Raw genomic sequence first — 13,978 nt, forward strand, 5'->3', positions numbered from 1 at the left:
TTGTGAGTTACTGTGTGGATGACTTGTCAAAATGCAATAAGTTATAACCCCTAATTGTTAGAGGTAACACCCCCAAAAAGGACCCAATTAAAGAATTTGGCTTCTCTACAGTACAGTCTGTTATTGGATTGTAGAGTGTCGTCTGCGTAATCCTAGACATCCAAAAGTATTTTTTAACGGTTCATATTTCAAAAAAAAACTCTTCCAGGGAAGAGTTAGATTTTTTTTTTAAATATGTATCGTTAAATGCAAAGATGAATGGCTATGATGAAACGGCAGAGGCCTCCCTGCAGTTCAACTCCAGAAAAGCCTGGTCCCAATTAAAAACCCCAAACAGTTCGTTATAAGGGCCAAACTATTCTGATCTAGTGGGGGACCAGTGAGGTTGGTGGGTCCTTTTCCATTCCTTAGAAAGAAAAAAAATCGAGCTTTACAAATTCTTCTCTTCTTAATTTTTTCTGGACGAACAAGAAAGAGATGGGAAGAACAAGAGCAAAGAAACGAAGACGAACTTGCAATCGAGGGAAGGAAAAAAACATTAGAGATTAAGCGAGACAAAGAAGAATGCATGCTTGATTCCGTAGTTTGTAGGTGTTGTGTTGAATGCATGCATTTGTTTTTGAAAAAAAAATATCATTTATTTACTTCATATTGTATCATGATTTTTTTTTTGTTAAGAGCCCCATTTTCGATATTCATCCCCCTCCTGTCGCAATGGTGTGGGGCATACTTTCTCAAAAAGTCAGAGACAGCCCTGTCAAAAGGATCAAAGCGACTCCTCATACTACGTTTATGTGTCAATAGTAATATGGTCGATGAATTCATAAGTGACGGGTTTATGGTCCATGCTTTCATAAACTGAAATGTACACAAACATACATTAGATGGATTATATCAAACGTTGAGCATAATTCTTGAGCAAAAGAGATGAAACACAGCTTATCATATTACAAAAGTACATGAATAAGAGCATGTGATCTAACTAACCAAAATTAGAGAGAGAAAAGCGAGAGAGTGCTAGGGTTTGGGGGGAGGTTGATGCCCCCCGGATGCATCCTCGTGAATAAGCTTCTTATGTAATTAAGCATCCAAGAATAAGCATCTCTCAAAGTCCCATTCGGGGATCCCTGAAGCTCTGGCGATACTTGCTGTTGCTGGGATCTCTGCGCGTCCTGCACCGAACAACCATGCTCTGATCTCGGATCCGACCCAAACCTCTACATGTCTTGTACCCGACATGCATGTATTTTACCCCTCACTTGCTTGGCCTCCCCCTCCAATCACCCCCCTACCCATCGAGCGATTTTTTTTTTCTCTCTTTCCCCAATCGGTCAGCTCCCCCTCCTCCGATCTCCCCCTTTCCCCATCCGATTGGCTGACCCTATCTTAGTTCCAATCGCTCCCCCTTTTCCGGACCTCCCCCTCTCTATCCAATTGGGTTTTTCTTTTCTCCCCTTCTTCGATTGGACCCGGTTTGTTCCGATCGACCCCGATCAGATGTGATGTATGCATGTATGTTTGATTCTTGTTCTACGTTATGTTTTAGGGCTCGTTTAGCATGTTTGATTAGCTAAGGTTTTCTTTTAGATGTACGTAGTTTTAATTTAGTTTTATTTTTCTGTTTTTGTTGTATATTTTGGTTTTTGCGCTCACACTTTCCTCTATTCCTTAATTATACATTTTGTTGGCCTTCGCGGCGCTCTCATATTTATTGGCGAGATAGCATGCATGGATTTGTGTTTAACGGATCAGTGCTCTGTGCTCTGTTCTTTAGGCCTAAAAATACATGAATTGCACGTGCCCATCTCTATAATCTAATTGCTTAGTTTGGATTCTTTCTCAGCTTTATACGAGTCATTCTTTCTTGAATCAATAAAAGGGAAAAAGGATTTACTGGATGAATTTAGTTGTGCTTGTTACCAAATGGTACTACTACTTAAAAACTGCGAGCGCTAGTAATGAAAAACGAAAGTAGGTACTTCTAGTTTTAAGAACCTGCGCCAAATAACGTTAGATCCATGACATCATCGAAATAGAAAATTATATACGCAACTCAACCCATACTTATGTTCTAATCCATGACATCATCGTGAGTTATCTTTTCATCTCGTAAATATAAAGAAGTCTCATTATACAATTTATACCCTTATTAATTAAGGATAAATTGCAAATATTTATCTCTCTCTCTCTCTCTCTCTTCAACCTGTCATTTATTACCTTATCTACCAATCCCCGAACATGATATATTTATGATAGTTTATGGTAAATTTATTATATTTGTTATATACGCTTGCAGTTTTGTGATAAATTAATAACTTAAAATCTCGTTCGAGCAAAAAGTGTAAAACTTAACTTCATCATATGCAAGAAGGTTTATATCATGTATGATTCCAAAAGTTTTTAAACATACGTATATTTGTATGTATATGCTGATCTTTAAGAGAGAGAAAGAGACCTTGGTGGCGGCCCTGGTGGAGCAGCGGCAAATTGCAAAGTGCGAAACGGAACGACTCCAAATGTGCGAGCGTGCGACGGTGGGATGCTTTGTGAGTTCGTATTACTTTACTTATTTGTTCTTTTTCCCAAAAAAAAAAAACCCCTGAAATTAAGATGCAGCACGTGAATCCACGTGTGCATCCAAGCCACGGTTGGTCAAATATCGCAATCCAGACACAAACAAATTCCCCATGGCTCTCACACTTTGCACATGCTGCCTAACACTAACACGGTTAAAATCTCGGGAAAATTTCAAAATACCTCCAAACCTTTTAGAAACTTCAATTTCACTCTCGACGTTATTTTCTGTTAATCAAAACGCCCCCTTCTGTCTGAATGACTAACGGATTTCGTTAAAAGCTCCGTTAAATAGCGTCCCGATCGAATTTCGATGATCCGAGCTGCTTAATGTGTTCAAAATGTATTTATCAGGGTATTCGCAAGAAATCAACAAAAAAATGAAATCAACAAAAAAATGACCGAAAAGGGTTTCATCTGAACAGTTTTTTTATTGAATTATTCAATAAAAAACTGTTCAAATGAAGCACTTCCTGATCATTTTTTTTGTTGATTTCTCGCAAATACCCTTAAAATCACGTTTGAATCATATTAAGCGGCTCGGATCATCAAAATTCGATTGGAAAAATGGAGGTGCGAATTGATCCGGATTTTGTTCAAGTCCAGAAGTCCGGATTTTGCTTCGGTCCGCACCTTCCCTTTTTCGATCCAATTTCGATGATCCAAGCCACTCAATGTGATTAGAACGTGATTTTCAGGGTACTCGCGAGAAATCAGCAAAAAAAATAACCGGAAAGGTCAATAAAAAACTGTTCAGATGAAGCCCTTCTCAGTCATTTTTTTTGCTGATTTTTTGTGAGTACCCTTAAAATCACATTCTAATCACATTGAGCTGCTCGGATTATCGAAATTAGATCGGGACGCTATTTAACAGAGCTTTTAACGAAATCCATTAGTTATTCGGACGGAATGGGGCGTTTTGATTAACGGAAGATAACGTTGAGAGTAAAATTGAAGTTTTTAAAAGATTGAAAGTCTAATTGACTTTTAGTGTAAAGATTGGGAGGTATTTTGAAATATTTCGTAAAATCTATTGGTGTGGAAATTTCCACGATGCAGCATCCCTCCCGGCCGCTTAAGTACTCGTACTATTTTAATCAATCAATTTCCCAATCACATTTTTCACAATCCCAATTCCGAACCAACTTATTATAAACAGGCAAACCACAAAGCCATCAAAGCACTAGACTTTCAAGTTTCAACTCTCTCTCTCTCTCTCTCCACACACCCGAAATTCAGTACCCATAAGTTGTAATTCTCTTTCCTCCGGCCACAAAAAATCCCTTCTAGCTATCAGTTCCATGGCTAAAGTAGCGATGAAATTACGGATCGAGGCAGCACCGGCTCTTGTAATTTCAATCAGGAAGGCTTCCGATTTTCCCCGGTTAGAGACTATACCTGAAGAGGAATCTACTGAAGATAAAGATGATTGATGGGATGAAGATGATTTCCAGAGAAACAGAGAGATTCTGTTGTTTTGAGATTTTGAGTTGTTTGTTTTGTAGATCTAGAGTTTAATTAGCCTTGTAAAATGGACCAATTCCATGGGACCTGAAAGCAGGGTCCAGTTGTTGTTAGGCCTGATCCTGTTATTTTTTGCTCTACAATCAGGCCTTCTACTCTGTCTTGTAAAATTTTCCTACGTTCCTTGACGGAATTCCAATGCCCTGTCCATTTATTTGCACATCTCTCTCTCTCTCTCTCTCTCTCTCTCTCTCTCTCTCTCTCTCTCTCTCCATTTATTTACTGAAAGTTGTAGAATCAAGAAAGGGTGTTAACTTACCAACAACCCTCTGGTTAAAATTTCATTCTCCCTCTGGACAACTTTGAACAACACTGCGTAAAGTTATGGGACCATATCTCATTGCGGAATCTTCAAAGTTAAAATGTTCCACCGCAAGTCATTTAACCTCCGTAGCCCAAAAAGATTTTTCGGGGAAAAATAATTCACTTGCGATTTCGACATCCAAATACCAAAAAATGGGTAAAATAATTTGTCGAAAAATATTTTACAGTCAAACAAACGAAGCCTTTTTTTGTTGCATTAGCATTTTCCCCCTAAAAGTGAAATTGATCCTCCGAATCCGATGGTGGAGATTGATTTCAAGCTGATTGCTCTTGTTTACACGCAGCGGAAAAACAGTTGAGCGAAGAAAGGTCGAAGTTGTTATTTTAAACACGTGAGCGAGTGTTGACTGATGATAACAAAAGGCATGATATTTTGTTTTTGATCAATTAATCAGTGTCTACAAGGCATTGGTTAGCAACATCGGTTCAATATAATAGTACCAATTTTTGCTACTTCTATTTTATCATACCATATGTAATGGCTGACGTGATATCATTCGAGCTCATGGCTGACGTGATATCATTCTGGCTAATAATTTTTGTCAATTGTAAAACTTATTACATGCCATTTACAAATAGGAGTAAAAAAATGATGATAGAAGTTTGGTGATGTACTCTATTAGACTATTACGTTTGTCTCTTTGTTTTTGGTCAACTAGTGTTTGCAAAGCATTGGTTAGCAATGACGTTCAATATGATACTAATTTTTGCTACTCCTATTATATCATTCCATAGATAATGACTGACGTTATAACATTCAAGCTAATGACTAACACGATATTATTTAGGCTAGATACTCTATCTCAACAATCTTTATCAATTGTAAAATTTATTACATGCCATTTACCAAGTAGGAGTAAAAAATGATGATAAAAGTTTGGTGATGAGGATACTCTATTACGTTTCTCTCTTTGTGATAATGATAACAATAATAGGGTGGAAAAAAAAAAGTGGTGGTATCATGCATGACGTTTATGTTATAAACCGCATTTGGTCAACCATCCCAACCCCCACAACAAACTTTTATAGAGAAAATTATCATCCCACCCCCAAGGTTTCTACAAATTATTGATTGTCCCCTAATGTTTGGGAAATTACAAAATATCTCCTGTCTTGGAATAAATTTCTCCCTTGTCATGATTTAGCCACTAGGAAACTCAACGGGAAAATTTTCAAATCATTAAATCTTAATTATAATGGATCACACTGACCTTTTGTAACTTGTGAAAAGCTGTAGAGGTGTTAAAATAGCATTTTAGGGGCTAAAAAAAGGACAGGTTGGTCCACTTTAATATTTATTTAATGATGTCAGACAAACTCCATCAAATTTCCTAGCCCCAACATTTTATGACGAGGGAGTATTTTATTATGAGACAGTCAGTATTTTTGCAAAAAATTTCAAGCTTGAAGGGAAAATCTGTAACTTGTAGAAACCTTGGGATGATTTCAGTAGTTTATCTAATTTTTCTATAGCTCTGACACTTTCCACATGCTTAATACTCCCTCTTTTTCTGATAAAAAAAAAAAAATACTCCCTCTTTTTTAAATTATATATAGGCCCCTTGCGAAAGGTTATACAACTTTGACATAAAAGAATACTAACATATATTTTGAAGAACTTTAATTTGGTGCAAAAAAAACTTTGAAAAATTTACAGAAAACCTTTTATATTATATTCTAAAAACCTACACGACCTTTCGTAGGTAACAAGAGACGAGAAAGGAGTAAACTAATAGTCTATTGGTATGGAACTTTCCATAAGCTTTCTTGGCCTCTAAGTACATTATTTTAATTTCCATTCACATCTGTTCAAAATTTCCATTCACATTGTGCATATCCCAATTACAAACCCACTTATAAAAGGGCAAAAAGCTACTATACAAACCCATCAAACACTCGCCTTTTCTCCCTCTCTCCACAACTCAAGAATAGACTCTCACTTCATAACACATAAGTCGTAGTTCTCTCTCCTCAAGCCACAAAAATCGCTTCTTCTTTTTTTTTAATCGGCAACTCGAGCCAAAAAAATCCCTCGTGTCAGTTAGATGGCGAAAGTGGTTATGAAGTTAATGTTATGGATTGAGGCAGCACCGGCTCTTGTTATTTCACCCAGTAAGACTTCCAAATCTCCCAAATTGGAGACTATACCAGAAGAATCACCCAGATTGGAGACTATACCTGAAGAGGACTCTGAAGAGATCGATTGATGATTGACCGGTGATCTGAGATAGAGTGTTTGTGTATATTCTCTTCTTTTTTTTCCTTGTAGGGTTTTGTTAGACTGTCATGGGCTAATTCCATGAAAGCTTAAAGCATAGTCTACTTGTGGCAAAATTATTAATGGCTCCAAGAGCATCACTACGTGGTGCTCGATGGGGCTTGATTTTTTTTTTCCCTTCTGATTATTAGGATGTGTTGTTGTAAAGTTTCCCCTTTTTTTTTTTAATCGAATTTAATGTCTTGTTCATTTATTTGCATCTCTCTCTCTGCTATCCATTCGTATACCTAATCTTTATCATTTATCTCTATCAAACACTGACGGAGCTATGATCCAAATTCGAGAGGGACCCAAGTTAAAACGAAAAAATATTCAACCTCTAATTAGTGAAAAGCGTTAATAGCAAAATCGAAAATTCCGTGATGTGAAAGGCAAAAAAAAAAAAATGAAATTAGAGGGAGCCTGGCTCCACCCAGCCCCTATACAACTCCGCCCCCATGGTATCAAATTAATTTTCTTCCTAGGAAAAGAAGATGTCAGTTTATTCTATGCTAAGAATAGGGATAGAGAGTCGGAAGATTGTAAAGCACATATAAAAAGGATAAACGTACGTGACAATGCGGTTGTGGGAATTTGGGTCGGGTTTGGGATCTAAATTGAGTCGCGCATGTAGGTATGACCCGATGACTCATTTCGTTGAAATTTAATCTTATCTTAGATATGACCTGATGACTCATTAGAGGAAACTTCAGATGTAACCACCAATATTTAGTACTCCTATATCCAAGGGAGGTACGCGGGTAAATGTATCTAGACTACATCTAGATGTTCTCCTGGAGAAAAATCCTCACGGGAGAACAAGAAGAGTACTACAACGCAGAAATTAATCTTCCCCTTTTCCTAGGGCCCTTATGTTTTGTTTGTTTGTTGTTTTGCTAACTGGATGTTCGGTCAGTTTACGCGCATCTCAATTAATTCACGAGTTCGGGTCAGCTTGCACGCATCTCAACTAATTCGGGGGCCTTGAAGATAGCACTCTGCAAATCCTCTAGCTGCCCCATGGTTTAGAATATTTAGCCTATGTGGAATTTGAACGTGCGACCTCATGAAAAACAAATATTTATTTGCTTTCTTATACTCACTTGACCAAAGCGATTGAGGTTATAGTGCGAAAATGTTGTCATTTATTTGTTCCGCTCTTCTTTGTTTTTGCGATTTCCTTTTGTTGCTGCCTCATGGTATTCTAATGCATAACCCGAAGGGGTTCGCCGAGTGGTCTTGGCCCAAACTTAGGGGTATGGTCCCTCTTTAGGTTTCGAGTCCGATTCTCCTTACCAACAATTTTGGGGCCACCTCACTCATATACGTAAGCGTGTGAAAAAGCTGTGAGTGGGGATTGTAGTGATTAGTCTGAAGTGCGTGCAAGTTAGCTCGAAACACCATGCATTACTCTAAAAAAAAAAAAAACATTCTTTGGTAGTAATTTTTTTTTGGTGACTTCTTATTGTGCTTTTCTTTCTAATTTTTGGAGTTTATCATTCGTCTCGACGAGAGGAATCAGAAAAAAATATAAAATTTTGGAAAAAGTTAATATAAACCAACACTTTGGGGAAAAAAAAAAACAGCTGTTTGGTACTTTTTCATCTTTAGTGAACTTTTTTTTTTTGCTTTTGGTAATAATTTGTTAATTTTTAAATTTCTCTCGTCTTGATAGAAAAACTAATTTAAAAGGTATAACGGAAATCTAACAAAAATGAAAAAAAAAACGAAAAAATACACCTAAAGAAACAGACAAAAAGGTTAGGTAGAATGGAGCAGCATCATTATAGTAATCAACAGCGAGTGCTTTCAAGCCACTCTGTTTCCATGGTTCAAACCATCTTAATCAAAGCTAAATTGGGACTGTCTTGACATGTGAAGATAAATTTTGCAATCTTATAGGAGAAATGTTTTGTTATTTGATTTTTATCATCGTTTTGCACCATCGCTTAACTTCTTTCTTTTTTTTTTATCCGAACTTCATTTCAAAAATGTCAAGCGGCACTTACAGTAAAACCATCCGAATACAATGCAAAGGAGTCTACAAACTACCCATCACAAAAAAAAATACATGAAAACACAAGAACAAAGAGACAAGCCAACATCTAGATCTATGCCGAGCCTAAGCTCCCTCCACACCGGCCAAGGGCGAAACCAGGAATTTATTTCGTCCTAGGCTAACCAAAATTTATATATGTAAACCAAAAAGAAGGCAAACTCGTATATAAATATATAAATGTTTTAAAATAAACAAAACAAAAGTACAAAAGAGTTTTTCCTCCTTTTTTATTTTGTCGTTCAATTAGAGTACGTACACTAGAGTAGCGAAAATAAAATATTAGCTATTATACCCACCTAAAACCGAAAAAATCCACTTGCAACAATTAGATAAAAGCTTAGGTAAAATACATTCGCTACAATACTTCGGTATATATACTGAACGACTGTTCATTAACAATTTCTTTTATATTATTTTTCACTTCTCTCTCTTGATTTCTCTTATATTATTAAACAGTCTCAAAAAAATTAAGTGCTCCAATTTTTCATTCGTTCGAATATGTTCAAGATCTTATTTTTCTGATTATATTATTCTAAATGGTTATAATTAATTTTAACCATATTTTTAAATATATAAACTATCTAAAAAATTAAGTACTCCATTTTTCAATCCGTTTGAATCAGTGCGAAGATCTTATTTTTTTGATCATATTATTCTAAAAAGTCATAATTAATATTTTCATCCAAAACTCTCATAATGAAGTATCTACCCTATAGGATTCCAAATAAAGAGTAGAAACTTGATTACAAGAGCCTTAGAGACAAAAATTAATTATGACAATTTATAATAAAATGATCAAACAAATAAGATCTTTACGCCGTTCAAACGGATTGTGGATTGAGCTAGGCTGAATGGGAGGATGGTGGGTTGGGCTAAATTCATTTGGACCGAAACTTTACACATAATTTTTTTTTTTTTTAATTCTTAGGAATTGCACCTAGGCTATAGCCTAGTGCAGCCTAAGTGTACTTCCGCCATTGACACCGCCTCAAAGGGTCGGGTCTCCTGAACAAAGACCACAACCAAGCACTGATGGAAACAGATTAAACACAAGCAGGTCGGTTGCCGCGCCACCTTGAGAAGTCCCAAAAAGCACGCCGACCTGCTCTGGCCGTAGGATGCACGCCCGACGTCATCAGATGCTAGGACGGACCACAACCAAAGCACCATCGCTTAACTGGATGATCGTGATTTGTCATAGGTTCGGAAAAGATTAGGTGAACGGAAGAGTAGAATTTGCATGCCTGGGGTCACAAAAATCGATAATTTATCGCGGCCATCATTTTAAAACTCGGAATAGAAAGTTAAGAAAAAGAGTCCGACCATGGGTACATCGTTTGGTGTACGCAGTTTGGCGTACACGGAAGTGAACAGTAATTGGTATTTACTTACGAACACTGCTATAGGTACAACAATGGTTGTACAGCAGTCGCGTACAGATGGATTTTACGCCCGTCTCGGGTCCCGCAAAGATGATCGGAGCCGCTCATTTTATTTAAAACATTTCATTTAGGGTCCTTATAAAAAATCATCTCAATCCGATAGCAGAAAGGGTGTTTATGCATCATCCAACTTTACTTCAGAATTTAGCCTAAATTTTGAAGCAAAGTTGGATGATTCATAAATACCTTTTCCGACATCAGATTGAGATGATTTTTCACAGAAACCCTAATCGAAATGTTTTGAATAAAATGAACGACTCCGATCATCTTTCCGAGACCCGAAACGGACGCAAACGAGATCTGTACCCGGCTGCTGTACAACTTTTATTGTACTGCTATCTTTACTATTTACTGAATAAGAACTAGGAGTGAGAGCGTATACAATCCTAGCAACTCGCACGTTTTGTGGAATTATAGTATACGAAATACAATAGATACACAATCTAGGTCGTAAAAATTTACTTGAATGTGAATTTTGTCCAATGATAAAGTTAAGAAGGGTAGTGATTGGAGATTTTGGAGTGCCGCGTAACTTTCTCTCTCTCTAGAAAACCCAAACTCGAAACCAGATCTGGGGGAGGGGGGCCGCCGCCGCCCTCCCCCTCCTATCCCCCCCCCCTTCCCGCTCCTTCCACCTCCCAAATCTACCCTCCATCGTTCCTCTCCGCCTCCCCCTCTCGTCTGTTCTTCTTGTTCCTCCATTTTCCTACCCGGTGGTCCGGCTCCAATGACGGGATTCCGCCCTTGTTGTCCGGCAATTCTGGTGTAGATCGGAGTTGAGGAGGCGGTATATGATAGTCCGACAAGCGGCGATCGTTGGTGTGGTTAATAAAGGTGAGGTTGGGGTTAGGGTTTGCTTTTCTTTTCTTTTGCCGGTTGTTTTTAGCTTGGTTTTCTATCAGCTGGTCTCCCCAGTTTGGTCTATACCGATCTTGTGTCCTAGAATCCGGTGGGTGTTGGTGATAGGTGAATAATCTCTTTTAGTTAAGGTTTTGGGTGTTGTTGGCTGGAGTTTTCAGCTGCGATAGAGTCTTTTTTGCTTGTCAAGGTTGTGCCGGCAGTTTTGGCAACGCGTTGGGGTGTTGCTGGGAGTTTTGGTGCTCGGATGTGGTGTTCGGTGCTTCGTCGTGGTGTCGAGTGTTCGTCGTTGTACCGGCGTTCGCGTGCCAGAGCCTGAAGTGTCAACAAGGCTCGCACCGATGTGGTCTTTCCCATATTAGTGTGGTTCACTTGTCGGTGATTGCCCGTCGATGTACCTCCTGATATGGGTGTGCCGGCGTTGAGCTTCTTCTGGACACCATACCCGTTTGGATTTCATCTTGTGCTGATTGTGGGTTTGAGCTGAGTGTCTTTTTCGATACTCTACTATTTATTATGCGATTGGTTCTTATGTCCCGACAGAATCGTTGGCATGCTTCGGCAGTAGGTGCCTAGGTCTAAGTTTAAATAGTTTTGGTTCACTCTTGTATTTCGTGATGAAATCTGTATTACTTTCGGACTTTACCTGTTAAATGGGTTGAATCGATTCAAAAAAAACATTGTCTAATATTTTATGCTCATATTCAATCGAACAAATGAGCACTATGAGAGATTGACATCAAAAGTCAAACAGGACCGGGCACGGTCAGTCACCAAATCCCTCCAATTATTTATGCATACTGTAGTGGGCCTTCAAAGAAGTATGATCCCGTAGGAAAAAATTAGCTTGATCAAACACGATAGCTTTATCAAATACTTCACACTTCCGGAAGACAAATTGGAGGTTAGATAGTGATTTCCAAATTTCTACCGCCGTTTTGTCTTTCACGAATCTTAACTGTTTGCAGGATTATACTTTTCTACAAGGCATACAATATGAACAGTTCGGATTATCAGTTTGAACTCGGGAAGAGCACATTAAGGTACAAAACTGGAGCAAGTGGGGAATTGGATGACTGGACCGGAGCCTGATCCTGAAAAGTTATCCTTACCTTCACAGTACTTGGAGACAAATACAGCTCATAACAGAAAGGAAAACGAAAATGTTATGTACATGAAAAAGGATACATGAATGTGTCTAGAAAAATGTTATGGTATGTGAAAAAGGATCTGAATTATCTATTCTTTTTCATGGACACGTTCATGTATCCTATTTCATGTATCGTATGAAGTCCCAAAGCGAAAGAAAAAAACAAAAAACAAAAAAGCCCTCTGCCTTTTGATCCATAAAAAGAAGGGGAGTGATTTCCGCTCTCTCATTTTTACTAACTACACTCCCATTTTTGTTTTATTGTGTGAAGTTATTAAAGCACCCTTCCACTTTTCAATTTTCCTTTTGTTGTTATCCAAATGAAATTAACTTTTTACGAAGTTCAAGGACATTTCAGTTATTTTACGCACTAAAAAAAGGGGAGTGTGGTCAGTAAAAATAAGAATGAGAAAGTCACTCTCCAAAAAGAAATCTGAAGATCCCAAAACACCGCAGGAGGCTTCAAAACATATAACCATCTCTCTCTCTCTCTCGCTTCATCCTCACTCTATAGTCTATTCGCAGCACCAAACAAAGGAAGCGAGGGGCTTCTTTTAAAATCCGAACCTTTGATTATCGAAATGAACAATAAAATAAGTACAGTTGCACGCTGCTGTGATGCTCATAGCAGCCCCACCCCCCGCACCCACACAATACGTCCTCCACTGAGGGTAGAGACAAAGAAAGGGAAGAAAAAGAGGTGGCAGTTCAGCTGTTGGGGTCAAGTGGCTTGTATTCAGCAGCTTTTTCTTTTTTCCAATTTTGCCAACGCAAAAAGTCTAGTAGGTGGTTGGGTTTGTGAATAGAAAGCAGGGAGAAAAAAGGACAAGGGTATGGAGGGAAATAGGGACCATGAAAACCTGGCCAATTTTGATTCCAAAACCTTCCTCTATGACCCTTCTATAAATACTGCTACATGGACACCCATTTGTCATAGAATCAAGGGCGATCTTCTCTCTTACTATTATTTCTAAGTTGTGTCTTTTGCAGATCCTCCAATGGGGGCGGTTTCACGAATGTTGTCGTGCTTCGAACCCATTTCGTGGATGTGCGAGCAGAAGTTTTTTGCGAAATTTTCATACAGGCGATGATATGACTTTTTGTTAAGCTCTTGTTTTTAGAGTCGAGACTCGTATATTTTTCAAAATGTCATGGCCAAATTAGTTTCTTTGTTGATGAATGCTTGCATATGCATGTTGGATGCAATACTATGCCTGGCTCCCTGTATGCCATTTGCGAAATCCACCCGTACGAACTGGTGGCCTTTGTGGATGGCATGCGAGGAGCCATGCATATATGGCATGGTATTGGCTCTCTCTCTCTCTCTCTATATATATGCATGGTATTGGCTCTCTCTCTCTATATATATATATATGCATGGTATTGGCTCTCTCTCTCTCTCTCTCTCTCTCTCTCTCTCTCACAGGGGTGAGCCCCCAACAAGCCCTCCGGGCTTGGACAACCCCCTACACTTGGCAACCAAAAAAAAACAAAAAACCATGAAGTATGTATTAAATATTTGACGTAGCGCCACATATACAGTTAGTCGCTTTGGTAAGGAGGGAAGGTTCTGTCTTTCCACAGCAAATGCGTTCGAGTCCTTGCGTATGACAGTTCCTTATTTCATTTTTTATTTTCTCAAGGGAGCCCCCCATTTTCATTGTCTTTCCATTCTCCATAGAACTTATTTTAAGCCTCCTACTATTATTTTTTTTGTTTTATTTTTTCATGTGACCTCTACTATTAAAAGTTAAAGGATGAGGTTAATAATTTGGGGAGTGCGAAATTTA

The sequence above is a fragment of the Rhododendron vialii genome, chromosome 5a (assembly GCF_030253575.1).
Source record: "Rhododendron vialii isolate Sample 1 chromosome 5a, ASM3025357v1".
Taxonomy (NCBI): Eukaryota; Viridiplantae; Streptophyta; class Magnoliopsida; order Ericales; family Ericaceae; genus Rhododendron; species Rhododendron vialii.